The sequence below is a fragment of the Mustela erminea genome, chromosome 6, assembly GCF_009829155.1.
Source record: "Mustela erminea isolate mMusErm1 chromosome 6, mMusErm1.Pri, whole genome shotgun sequence".
Taxonomy (NCBI): Eukaryota; Metazoa; Chordata; class Mammalia; order Carnivora; family Mustelidae; genus Mustela; species Mustela erminea.
Genome location: NC_045619.1, coordinates 80472205 through 80486070, shown reverse-complemented (window position 1 = coordinate 80486070; position 13866 = coordinate 80472205). Strand labels below are relative to the sequence as shown.

The 13866-nt window shown below is 38.1% G+C and overlaps 1 long non-coding RNA gene across 1 annotated transcript in view; it reads left to right on the top strand.

Annotated features, from left to right (window-relative positions):
* Nucleotides 1–7022, top strand: part of LOC116592404 — a 28219-nt gene extending 21197 nt beyond the window's left edge. The window contains exon 4 of the long non-coding RNA XR_004286481.1: nt 6956–7022. This is a non-coding gene — a long non-coding RNA (uncharacterized LOC116592404). The remainder of the gene's footprint in view (nt 1–6955) is intronic.
* The last annotated feature ends 6844 nt before the right edge of the window (nt 7023–13866 follow it).

The following is a 13866-nucleotide window of genomic DNA, read 5'->3' as shown; positions in this document are numbered from 1 at the left end:
GTCTGGTGTTCCTCCATTATACAGAGTTGAATAAAGATTAAGGCTGTAAAAATTAAAATATGGCGTCTACCAATGGTTGTCACTTGCTATCAATTTATATAATTTAAGTTTTCATCTTTATTTATTATACTTTAAGATCTAAATGTATTAATAACTAAATAGAATATTTCCTGGAGACCTTTCCTGGTGTGGGAGTGTGTGTGTTTTTGAGGAGAGTCATGTTTGTGGGCCAAAGTCATCAGAGCTGACATGAACATAAAATTACTGCTCTGAACTCACGGTCTAAAAGACATCGAGGTAGGTCTTAGGAAATACCCAATATCCCTAGTCTATCTTTTCTTTCTCCCAGCATTCTTCAGAAGCATCTCCTGCAGCCAGTTAAGTGCACACTGCTGACGGGAAAGGCAGTGTTCCTCAGCTTCAGATTAGAGCAGAGGTGCCACGAGTTATCTGTTTCGTGTACTCAGTCAAAGGAAAGAAAGAGAGTGTTTCAGTTGGGATTTGGGGTTATAAGTAACAGAAATCAGCTTTAGCCACCTTAAGCACAAATTGATTGGAATCTTACAGAATCCTTGAAAAGAACAAGAACCAGCCTTTGAAAACAGGCCAGAATCAAGAAGCCCTGATGGCAAAAACACAGCCTGGCCCAGTCACAGGTCAGTCCAGCTAGAGCTTCTGTATAGCTGCCATCATTATGGACACTCCAGACAGCCTTCATCAGACTCACAACCCTGCTTCTGGAAATGTAATGCCAATTGTCCTTGTCTTTTTTCCCAGTTCTTTCAAGATTCAAAGGCCAATGTGAGAGCATCTGACTGTTGTAGACCAAGTCACATGCCAGTTGCTGAAGGGTGAGGAGAGAGAGTATCTGACTCCTTCTATTTGCCCAGTGGAAGATCCTGAACTTTTAGTCCGTGAGGGAGTCTCCATAATCAGAATGGTGTTCCTATGTTAGATAGCAAAAGAAACTATTGTGAATAATCAACAGTTTCCCATTTTATTTAGGTATTGTTCTGGCCTAATTTCACTTTATCCTGATGAATCCATCAGACTTTCTACACTCCTAGATTGACTGGTTAATCTAGTTCAAACTCCAGTTTGTCTTTGAGTCCTGTGAGTCCTGTCCAAAGGTGGGGATGGGAGCTTTATATGGTAAATACACATATGGGAAATAATCTCAATGATGAGAGTACTTCATTCTCAAAATAACTCTATACCTTAATGGCCTTAAAATCTAAAGAAGAAAAAGTGTGTCCCCAGCATTGAATATTATGCCTGCTGTAAGCAATGCTCAGTATTTGTTGAATGAATACTTATAAGAGCTTTTTCTTTGGAATTTAGCTATGTACCAGGCAGGCACTGTGAAAAGCAATTTATTTGCATTATCTAATTTAATTGCCACAGTTATTATCCTTATTTTACAAATGAAGTTATATAACTTGTTCAGTGTTATAGAACTAGTAGGTGGCAGAGTCTCTAGAACGCTGATCTGTCTGGTGTGAGCCAAGAAATGGGATACTTCAAACAGGTACTCTGCTCTGTGCTCCCCTCACTGGCTGCAGCCACTTTTATTTCAGCTCAGTCATTTTTGAGTTAAGTTTATGATTATCAGCACAATAAATGTATCATAAAATATAAACAGAACAGAAACTATAAATTGTGTTTCTTCCTCTCCAACTCTTATTTCCTTAAACAGTCTAGCCAGACCTTTATTTTTTCCTCTGGATGAGGTAGGTAGGATTTTGAGGTGAGCAAATACTATCACCTTCAAGAGGGACAAGGACCTTGGGACATGGTCAAGGGCCTGTGATTTTAGGAAGTAGGAGAAAACAGGAAGAATTTTCTACATGTATTTCATTTACAAAGATAGGATTTCTCTGTACATAAGCCAGTTCCTAGACAGAAACGTAACAGAAAAGAAGCCGTGAGTCTTGGAGAGCTTCAAAAAGCGGCGGGGGGTGGGGGGAGTTGACAGTTGCTAATTGGTTAATTAGTACTTAACTAAAATGACTCCAAATTTGAGCACTCCCAGATGAACAGTAGGAAAAGTAAGCAGGAAACAAATTTAATGTACTTGAAGTGGAATGCACGTGGCTGTTAGTCAGACAAGCAGCTGGTCTTTATTTTCTTGCCTGCCTTTTGTGAAGTACTACTTTCCTCAAGTAGCATGTAAAAATGCACAAAACAATAGGGATACCTGATAAGTATTAGTTCACTTTCCTCCAATTCACTTCCATTCCTTGTCTGCTAAGAGAGGATCGGAACCTACTCCATTTATTCTCAGCAGAGAGAAGGCATGTATGCATTCATTTATTCAACATTTCCTGGAGGTCTGCTCTCTGTCAGGCATCATGCTAGACGTGGAGAAAGAGCAAACGTGGTTTTCTGTTCTTATTGAATTCATAGTCTTGCACAGGGACAGACTCTTAGTCCATGAATACTTAATAAATGTCTTTTTTATTTTTTAAAGATTTTATTTATTTATTTGACAGATCACAAGTAGGCAGAAAGGCAGGCAAAGACAGAGGGGCAAGCAGGTTCCCTGCTGAGCAGAGAGCCCAACGTGTGGCTTGATCCCAGGACCCGAGCTGGGATCATGACCCGAGCTGAAGGCAGAGGCTCAACCCACTGAGCCACTCAGGTGCCCCACCTAATAAATGTCTTTATGTATGCTGTGAAAGGGAAAAACCACCCAAAATCTAAAGAATGGAAAGGAGGAAGGATGTCCAGAATGAGGAAGAGGCTCCCTTTTCTTCCTTCTTCCTCCTTCTGCAGCCAGGGATCCTACACTGGACATAATTCAGCAAGAATTGAAGAATAGGGTGCAATATTTGCCGTGTTTGTATACATCAGGCTTTACCTTACATCCAGTTCAGACCACAGCCTCGATGAAAGCTGAGGAACAGTTCCATCCAGGTTTCCTGAGCATGCACATGGTGAGTTGCCTAATTCCCTGGCAAAGCTCTTGGCTACATAATCTAACCACAATTGCATGTACCCTTCAGATAGGCCAGCAAAGGCTGTCTGAGATGTCAGGTATTTTTATTTTAGTGTCAGTAAAGGATGATGGAGTTGGATAGTTACCTTATATTCTCAGTGTTTTTAAATCTCTGAGTGGCTTTATAGTTAAGCAGTTGTTCTTGTCAAGGCTCTAAGCTTTGGAGGATATTTATATCATAAATATGGAGGCATGTAAGAGTGGTCTCATGTTCACAGGCAGCTGAAAACTATTTCTTAATAATAATAATAGCTAACATTTATTAAGTACTTCCATTCCAAACACATTTTCAACCTGATCTTTTGGAGGCATTATTATCCTGCTTTATGCAGATTGTGATACTGTAGCAAGCCAGAACTGGGATTCTGAAGTTTGGTTCAGTCCCTAAGAGCTTAAATTTTTCATTTTGAACCAAAGGCTTCAAATCTGGATCTCAAATTGTATTTAATTTCAGGGCCATGCTTTTTTTCCTAGAGCAAGTGATTTAGTCCCTTGGGCAGTGCTCCTTAAAGTGAAGGGGTTAAACAAGATAAACTGTAAGATCCTTCCCAATTGTACCATCTTTCTAATTCAAACTGATAAATTCTGCTTCCAGGTAGAAGAGAGAGATGGTCATGAAGAGTTTAGAATTATTTGCTTTTCCTATTTAAGAGAATAATGAAAAGAAAAAGAGAAGCTGACTTTAGACCCAAGAAGTATTTACAGTTGTTGGGTTTCTTTGTTTTTTTTTCATTTTTTTTTCCAAAAATGTTTTCTAATTCCCCATAGGTATATTTTATGTCTGGTTAGATAAAAACTTCGGAGGTGAGACTCGAGTCCTTTCCAATGAATCTAAAATTAAATCCTAATGAGACTGTGTTCTATTTATGTAAGGGTGAGAGTTGGGAGGGCAACAATTTTCCCCTCCCACATTTGCAGCAAGCTTTTGAAAAATGGCAATTTAGATAAGGTTTGTCAGTCTTCACACAATGGCTAGAATGTAAACCTCCAGAAAGCTGGAAATGAGTATTGTCCTCTCAACCAGAGCACAGGACCAAGTTCAATTTTCTGCTTTATCCTGGATTTTTATGCAATCATTAAAAAAAAAAAAATCTTTGAAGTGACTCTTGCAAATTTCTTTTCCTTCAAATAGAAAAAAGTAAAATATTTCAAGCCTCACCAAAGAGCTGTGAGAATTCATTTTTGTTTGTAAATGTTAATTGAGTGATAGGCATGGATACCTACAAAGTACAGCTTTTCTGTAATTTAAAATTGGCCAGGTTATTGACTGAGGTCTGAGTAATTCTGACAGCTGCAGTTTGGTATGTTATTTGGTGCCATTCTTCCCTTTGCATTAATTTGGACCTAGGTGGGGCTTTAGGGCTTTCCTCAGGGACAGTGCCTATAATGATTTATTTAAATTCTGACCAAGCTTTCTAATTATGTAAATATTCAGTCATCTCTATTGTTGACTTGACTTTTAAGATGTTAAGAACATTTTCTATACATAAAATTTGGCAAAGTTTCCTGGGTTCTACGCTTTAAATGCTTTAAGAAAATATGTATTGCGGGAAAAAAAGAATCAAGCTGAATGCTTTTCAATAATTCATCATTTTTCTGAGGTGAAAAACCCAGCATTTACATTGAGAAGCACTATCCACATACCCAACAATATTGAAATTGCTTTTGTTCCCTGGAAAAGCTGGATATGTCATCAGACCCTCCCTTTCTTTGGGTATGCTTATGGCTGTGCAGTAGCACGTAGAGTGGGGGCACAACTCCTTGACCACTCCAGGGCAGGCACCGTACCTCTGGGTCTTTACTGTATTCACAGTGGTCAGTTTGGGATGGCCATACCTTTTCAGGTACAATCCCAGGAGAAAAGAACCAAGTATTTTGCAAACGCTTATTATTGCTCATCATTACTTCCTGTTATCTCTCATTTCCTCCCAAACTCTCTGACTTCCAGCTCTCCACTCTGCTCGTGGCATAACAGCTGCAGTGGCTCCCTTGTTCTCTCAAACACCATTAAAAAAATACCAACTACTCCCACCCCTATTCCTGGGGCTAGGACTGCTAATATTCTGAATGCCACCCAGCTTGCTCCCTACTTCCTGCTGATCTCAGATGCCACTTATCAGAGACACCTCCCCTGACCACCCCTCAAATAATGTCCTTCTCTATGTCCCCTTCTTCTCTATGGAACTGTCTCCTCATCCTGTTTTATTTTTCTTCAATTGATAACATTACTTGCTATATCTTTCCCCCACTTATTACCCTGTCTTTTCCCTCCACAACGGTTATCTTAATCATGTACTTGTTTGTTTTATACATTTATTGTCTCTCTCCTACTGTATCCTTAATGCCTAGAAAAATGTTTTAGTCATTCAGTACTTGTTGATTAAATGAATGAATGAGTCATGACTAAGAGCCTCTCCAATTCAAAATGTGTAAAATGTCCCTATTATCTTTAAAAAAAAAAAATCCTAAGCTTTTCAGCATGATAGTCAAAATCTTCCATGAGCTGGGCTCCAGACTTCTGATAGAATCTTCACTTCTGCCATGTATTTGCCCCCCTGTCCCATGCAACATCCATTCCACTCCTGAGGACTATCAACTGCTCCATGATACACTCAGCTATCTTTCCACTCTAGGTTTTGTTCAAGGTGTATTATGTATCTCTATATTTACCTGATTAAGTCTTTCCCCTCTGTATTAGTTTGCTAGGGTGCTGTAAAAAAATATCATAAACCAGGTGTCTTAATGACAGAAATTTGTTGTCTCACAGTTTTAGAGACTACATGACTAAAATCAAGTGTCCTCAGGGTTAATTTCTTCTGAGGTACCTAAGGAAGAATCTGTTCCATGTCTCTTTTCCTAGGCTCTGGTGGTCTACCAGCTCTCTTTGGTGTTTCTTAGCCTCTGTGGCTTTGCCCTGATTTCTGCCTTCATCTTTACATGGTGTTTTCCCTGTAAGCCTGCCTGCGTCCAAATTCTGTCTTTTCAAAAGGACATCAGTAATAGTGATTTGGTGTTCATACTCCAGTATGGCCTCATCTTAACTAATTACATATGTGATGACCCCATAGCTAAATAACACATTTTGAGGTGCTGGAGGTTAGAACTTCAACATAATTTCTTTAGGGAACATAATTCCACCCATAGCACCTTTCTTCAAAACCTAGAAGAAATAATCAATTTCTCTAAAAGGCTTCCCTAATGCTTTTAGTAGGAATCCCTTTCTCTTTTGTGTTCCCACTGTCCTTGCTTTACATATATATCCTTCCTTTTATAACATCTGCTTCACTAGCTCATTCACTTACCATTCAGTACTTAAGAGTGTTTAAGAGTTTATATCTAGAAATGTGCAGTAAATAAGATACATCTTCTGCCCTCATGGAGTTCCTAGACTATTGGGAATGAAATTTGAAACTCCAATAGGGCAGAAATTCTCATGTCTTAGGAGATAGTCAATAAGTTTTGACTGAATTCAATAACTATTCTTCAGTTTAATATTACCATGATAGATACATAGAAAGAAATAATACAGACTTCAAGCAGAGGTGGCAATAGTATAGGGGAAGCATGGAAAAGCAAGCCATATTTGAGATATTTCAAGTTGTCGAGAATACGTGGCGTGTGGAAGTGTGGGGAGTGATGGGAGAGGTCTTCAGGAGTAGTATTATGAGTTTCTTGAGTCATAACTAGAAAATCTGATATGACTGGATGTTGAATGCAATTCATGTTCTCTCTAAATTTGTCTAATGCCCCCAAATTAAGGGCAATTACTTTTAATAGAAGTGACAGAACCTCATTAGATCTTAGATCTTATTAAATGAGTCCAAAGTAGGCCTTCTCTTTTCTCCAGCCCTCTTTCTGGTTTGTATAAGAACTCACTTTGTTGAAGAGATAATTGATAGAGGTGGTGATCTCAGACTTAGAGGATCTCTACTTTTCATTTCTTCCTTCCTTCCCCAGAGAGACAGAGAATGACTGAATGAGAGACCATCAGAGAGGCTGAGAATATGCAAAGCAAAGAGGCCAGCATTTCATCCCTATATTGATGCTCATTCAGCCACAGAAACTTGCTAACCCTTCCAGTGGAACTGCCATTGTGGAGAGAATCCTTGGGAAGCATACACAGTCCTAGAGGCTGTATATATTTCCTGACCAGAGAATCCTTAAGGTAAGAAGCTGGGCAGAGCTTCTTATGCAGGCACCAAGAGTGGGAGTGAAGGGACCATCAAGACAGTGTCCATTCTCAGCATCATTGTGGCCAAGTGTGCCTCACAGAAGACCACCAAGGGTCAGGTTGCCACAGGGATAAGACACAGAGGGTATGTGCTATGGTGAGTGCTGTAATTGTGTAAGACTGATGATTCAGAGACCTGTACCCCTGAAGCAAATAATACATTATATGTTAATTAAAAAAATAAAACAGTGGGTTGTTACTGGGGCAACAGCTGTTGGTAGGAGTGTGGAATGGTTCACAGCAGGCTCATCAGAGAATATTTCTTCCACTGCACGAATAGTACAATGTGGGGATACCTCCAAAGAGTCCACAAAAATGTGCTTCACAAGAGAACCAGCGTTTAGATGCTTATTGGTGGTTCAGAAAATTATATATCCCCATATCTGATTAAATGACTGTTCTCCATTTTTCTTCTTTGTCCGTTTTCACTAGTCCAAATCCTTAAAATAAAGCAACAGAATAAGGAGAAATCAGGAAAATAGAAGAACATGACCATGTTCCCCATCCCCGTCCTTATTGCAGGACACCCTTGCTGTGAATTGGACGCTAAGCTAAAGTTCTAATTCAGACTGGACTGGATTGGTTTCTGTATCTGAACCGAAAATCGGTTGTACCGTCTGATTCAGTCCATTCAAGAAGCCTGTTACACAGACCTTATAGTGGATGCAGAATTGCTAAAGGTTTTAAGTTAAGGAGACATGTACTTAAGTTGTCGTTTTAGAAATAAAACCAGTGAAATTCTGCCCTTTTCCACAGCCCAATCATCACTTTCTCAGGAGAGCTTCCTCCTCTCTCACCTCAATCAGTTCTCCCTATTTATAATATTTACCTTTAGCAGTATTTGTCTCTCTTTTTAGAGAAGTACAGGCTGGTTTTACACTTATTATTGACACTCCTTGACAAATGTCTCTCTCCCACACTTGCATGGAAGCTTAATGGGAATAGAAACGGCCTTTTTCTTTTTCTCTTCCTTTTTTTTATTCCTTAGGGACTAATAGTCCCTCCACAAAGGTACTTACTAAATAAAAGATGAAAAAAATGCATATACATTTTGTATAATCACTGTAAATTCTCCGAAAATAGGAACTGTGTCCTCTTGGTATTTATGTTCTTCAATTTCTCTATAGTAGTGTTTGAGTATACTCAATGACTGAGTATACTCAAGACATTGAGTATACTCAATGACTGTTGAAATGAAATTAATATTAAATTACTTTTTAAAAAAATCCAAGGCATTCGGTAATTACCATATACCATCTGAGCCTGTAGATGTTCCTGTTGTCTATTCTTTTCTGTTAGTTTGTCATGTCTTATTCCCTTGTGGGTTTTGTTATTTCACTGACTTGGCATGACTTTAGTTTAAAAAAACTCTTCTAGAAATAATTTGAAGCATAAAACAATAATATATTCCTCCAGGACAATTTTTATTTTCTTCTACATGTACCTGGGAACATCAGCATTCAGGGATCATTTTAATCCAATTTTATATTGAGATTTTCTGGGGGATCTGGATAATTTGAAATCAGACTATAGTCAGAAAGAGACTGATACACTTCTACGTCATCCTTTCTCCTCAGGTATAGCATTTTGGGGTCAGGACCAACACACAGTTGGTTTACCAAACTCCATCTGTAGCTCCCTACCTCTTTAAGGTTATGAAAATTCTGTTTAGTCTCTAGCTGCCTCACCAGGATCAGCAAAAGTCCTCAGGGCAAAACCAACCATTAAGGGAGGAGTCTCTTTCTCTCTCCAGTCTTGGCCTTATATTCTTCATTGCTTGTCATCTCTCCGAGTCTTCAAGCTTTATCTTGTGTTCATATTTCCTAGATGCCTGCAATGACAGTCCTCAGTGCTGGTCCAAATTACCTGCTTCATCATTACTGGATGCTAAAGTCTTGAAAATCACAATGTTGAACTGACTTAATGCTTTTTTTCTAAATTTAAAAGAGTGACCATTGGCTTTGGCAGATTTTAAATTAACCATAGCAGGAATCCTGGGTTGTTGCCTTAGTGCTGGGTAACATTTTGAAAGCTACCAGGAAATGTTAATGAAATATCAGATTCTATACCTCCAGAGTTCAGCCAAATGCCTTCTCAGTTTCAGACTGATACAGAATACATTTAAACTTTCATGCAAGTCAGTCTTATTTCCCTGTGAATCTGTTTTCATCTTGGTTGCGATAAAATGTAAGAGCTAACAATGTGGTAACTCAAGCAGTTTCCACAGAGACTCCCCTTGACAACAAGATTTGTGAACAGACAGAAGAGAGAAATAGAACGCTGTGGCCTGGCAAATCTGACCCTAGGGACAAGGCTTCTTTCTGTGGTGACTTTAAGATTATTTATGCATTACTTCATCAAACATTTATCAGAACCCTGAGCTGTATCACATGTGATAAAGGATGCTGGGAGGGGGCAGCAAAAGTTGAAAAAGAAAGCCTGTTCTCCTAGTGTGGTGTGCACTCCCAGCAACTGCATGATGTACTTTTCCTCTAAAAACTTTCCCAAACTTTCTAACACTCACTTGAGAGTTTTTTTTATTTGTTCTACTGCACAGACACATTTGGAATGGGTCCTCAAATTAGAGCTTCATGGCAACAAGAAGTGACCATATGCTGGGGCAGTGAATATGAGAAGGGGGCAAGAATGAGTTGACATTATGGTAGCAGAGTTTTCTTCTGTACTGGTTGGGATAGTGGTGGTCCAGAAACTGCAATGGAAGGTCACTCTGAGTCCCAGTTTCCACTCCACCACTTCTCTTCCCAGTGTTGAGCACCTAGTACCTGGATGAGAATCCCTTTCTCTTACTTAACCCCTCTTCCCTCCATGACCAAAGCAAAATATCACAGTGAGACTTCTGCTCAGATGAATTAGCAGCTGTTGATAACGAGGCCACAGATACAACACAACACTATTCCCACCATTTTAAAAGATCAGAAGCTTTAATTAAAAGCCAAGAAAGAACTGAAAATTTTCAAATCTACTTGCCTTACATACTCTCTAGATCCTTTCCAGGAATCCCTAATGCTCTCAAGTAAAGCGACATTGTGGGCCAAGCACATTTTCTAAGTATGAAGGAGATTTGGAAAGTTAAATAGGCTAGGAAAATGCTGTGGAAACAAATCACATTCCTCATGTGAGTTCTTCTATCTGAATACCAGGGCTATCATCAGGAAGTCACAATGTCTCTGTCTCTCTATTGTAAATCACTAGACCAGAGCAGTGCATCTTGAAGTTCAAATATTCGTGAATAAGCTGGTTGAATATACTCACCTTGAGCTTGGATGTGGAAACTAAAGACAAACAGGTCAATCTTGTGATTTGACAGAGAACAGGAAGTTGGAGGATTTCACACAAAATGTGAAAGATTTGAGAATTGAAGGGCCAAAATATAAAAGTAAGTTATGTAAGTAAGTGATATCAATAGAAGGTAAATAATAAACATGAAAACAACTGCATTAACACCGTGATACTTTACATTCCTTGACAGAGCTAATCTGATATTAGTAGTCTTAATTGTAAAATTGTACTGTTTTTACTGTCGGTTTTCTTTTATGTTAGTTAATTAATTAAGTAATTGAAACTGAGCTTGGTTGTCCAATTAAATTTTGATTAATACAATAATTGGAACTAGTCAAACAAAGCACTGCTTACCAGCAGCCCTTTGGGACCTACCTTTGAACAGATAAAAATGATTCATAATTAGGCATCAATTATTTATATGTAAATGATATTGCTAATGGGCCTGAGGGCATCTTGAAAAGTTTATTCTCAAGAGGTTTAAACTTCTTTCCCACCTGAACCTTATTTGTATTTATTATTAATTTTCTTAGTATGATCTATTCACAGAGACTAAAATAAAACTATAAACTAGCTTTTCCTCTGCTTGTTTTAAAAATTCTAAACTAATGACAAATGAATTAATAGAATTTTCTTATGTTTTATTTAGCTTCAGCTTTCAAATTGGGCCTTTATTAGTGGATAGCAGTATGCCTATTTATAAGAACCAACTTGACTAAATTCCGCTTCATCTGTTTTTGTTTTTGAGAGAAAACATATTCAAAACATGTTCATAAACCGCCCTACTAGATGAGCTGATTTACTCTTTTTCCTTTCCTCCCTTTCTTGCTTCCTTCCTTCTTTTTTCCTCTCTTTCCATCTACTTCCCTCTCCTCATTTCCTTCCTAACTGCTACTTTGCAATGGGTCCTGGACCTTTATTTTTCTGTGGGGACACACTAATCAAATGTTTGCTAAATAATTTTTACCAAGAATATTTTACCTTCTTACAGAACTTGAATAAACATTTTCTCATTTATCCTCATAATTCAAAGATTTTGGGAGATAACTATTTTTTCCGTTTTGCAGATGGGAAACTAGGTCTCAGAAAAGCAAATAATCAAACTCCAGTTCAATAGTTGCTAAGTCATGGACTTGCTAGTATTACAATGCATTTGCCAGTATTAACCTATTTTATGTGCCAAAAACTTATAGAGCAAAATAGTTATTAAATATGTCATGATTATGCCACATGAACATATGGGAGAATCTGGTCTGCCTGAAAATACTCTCTTTCCCTCTCCATTCCATGCTCTGTTCTCTATATTCAGAGACTAAGAAAACACCAGCATCTCTATGTTAGATAAACTTAAATGCTCACCAGTACTGCTCTCCAAACACAGAACCCTCTGAAACCCAATCCAAAAAACTCAAAATATTTTAAATGGTCCTCTCACTGTCTAATTTTGCCTGCAAATGTTTATTTTTGGCACTAGGTCAAAACTTCTTTTTATGTCTCCTGTATGACCTGGGTCCTTATCTAATGCTTTTCCCATGAACTTGGACGAAAGGGTCACACAATCTAGATGAAACTTTGACTTGTGATTTTGGTTAATGTACCTATGGTGAACTAAGGTCACTTTGCCCAATAGAATTTTGCATTTGTACTTGTGTAAATGTCCAGAACTAAGCATTATTTTATTTTTGAAATACCCAAAGCCATTTCCTTTAATAATCACATGATTTCTGTATCTTTTCGTCTAACCTTTCTGAAAATGATAACATTTCCTAACTTGATAGATCTATGAATTTAAAAAATAATCATTAGGACAATAGGTTTCCATTAACCTGGGACAAAAGTGGCTCACTCAGTAAAAACAACAACAACAAAAAAAAAAACCCCAAAAACCTGACAATAAATATTGCAGGGAAAGATTTCTGAGGCGTCATATATAGTTAGCTATTGAAGAGCTGATATAGAAAATGGAGCATATGATTTAAAACACTTATTAAAATATATGTGCATGTATATATAAATAAACTATATTTAAATATGTACATATAAGCTAGATATATAATTTTTCATGTATGTACACTATATATATGTCTATATTATACAAATATATACATAACATATATAAAAATACCAGAGACATTCCCTTAGAGAAGCAATAAATTTTCCCTTAGAGAAGCAATAAAAATAAATATGTCGACTGATTTACTTGGTAATAGATTAGCAGAGATGGAATATTTTGAATTAGGCTTCTATCTATTGCTTTACAGTCATATTTACATTTTACTCTCATTTCTACAACTGGCTAAAACCCTAGTAGAAAAACGAGGCATAGGAACTGCAGATGTGATAGAACTCTAGAATTGCATTGACAAGTAGTGGATATAGGCAGCTGCATATAATTGCATCAATTACAACTACATTGTTATTAAATAACCTTAGGTAGGACTTTATCTTGTTGGAGGAGGTCATATAGGAGACATGAACTGTTGACTTGTGATTTGGACACAGGCAATCAGAGACTTTTCATCTTTCCATCTTTGAAACGTACAGTCTGCCCACCATTCTCACAGTCGTAATCATTTTTAAGGACACAACCTTGAGAAAACAAGATGTTTTTCAGACCATCTGGACTGAATACATGACAGAACCCAGTTACCATCTCTGTATAAACTTTAAGATTTTGGCAGGCAGGTGTGGAGATCTACTCCTCTTGTGGCCACCCACGGGAAGTCTGTTGCTCATGGAACCTGCAAGCTACTAATCTGGAATGGCTTGCTTCTTTCTGTGGTCTCCTTGCCTTCTGTGTTCAGGTCCAGTTTCAGATTTCACCCAGGAAGCTGCTGAGTTTGCAGACCAGCAGTGGCACAGGAATGTGCTGCCTACTTAAAGGTCCTCTCTCATCCCCATTCCATCCTACATAGTCCTGTATACTCAAATGACAGAAGCCGAAGCAGGGTAAAATCTAGTCTGCATTTTCAAGACATCTCAAGCTTGGAAGGAAGTTATTATTTATAAAGTTATAATATCTTATTCATGATGATAAAAACAAATAGAAAAGTTATAAGTAAATTTTGGGCCTCCTGGGTGGCTCAGTCTGTTAGGCAAGTTACTCTTGATTTTTCAGCTCAGGTCATGATCAAGCCCTGAGCCAGGCTCTGTGCTCAGGCTCAGCATGCAGACTGCTTGTCCCTCTCCCTCCCAATCTGCCTCTCGGACCCCTCTGCCCAGGCTACCCTGTTCCCAGAGGCACATGTGCAATCTCTCTCTCTCTCAAATTAACTAACTAACTAACTAAATAAATAAATAAATAAAATCTTTAAATAAATTTCATTGGTTCTTGTAC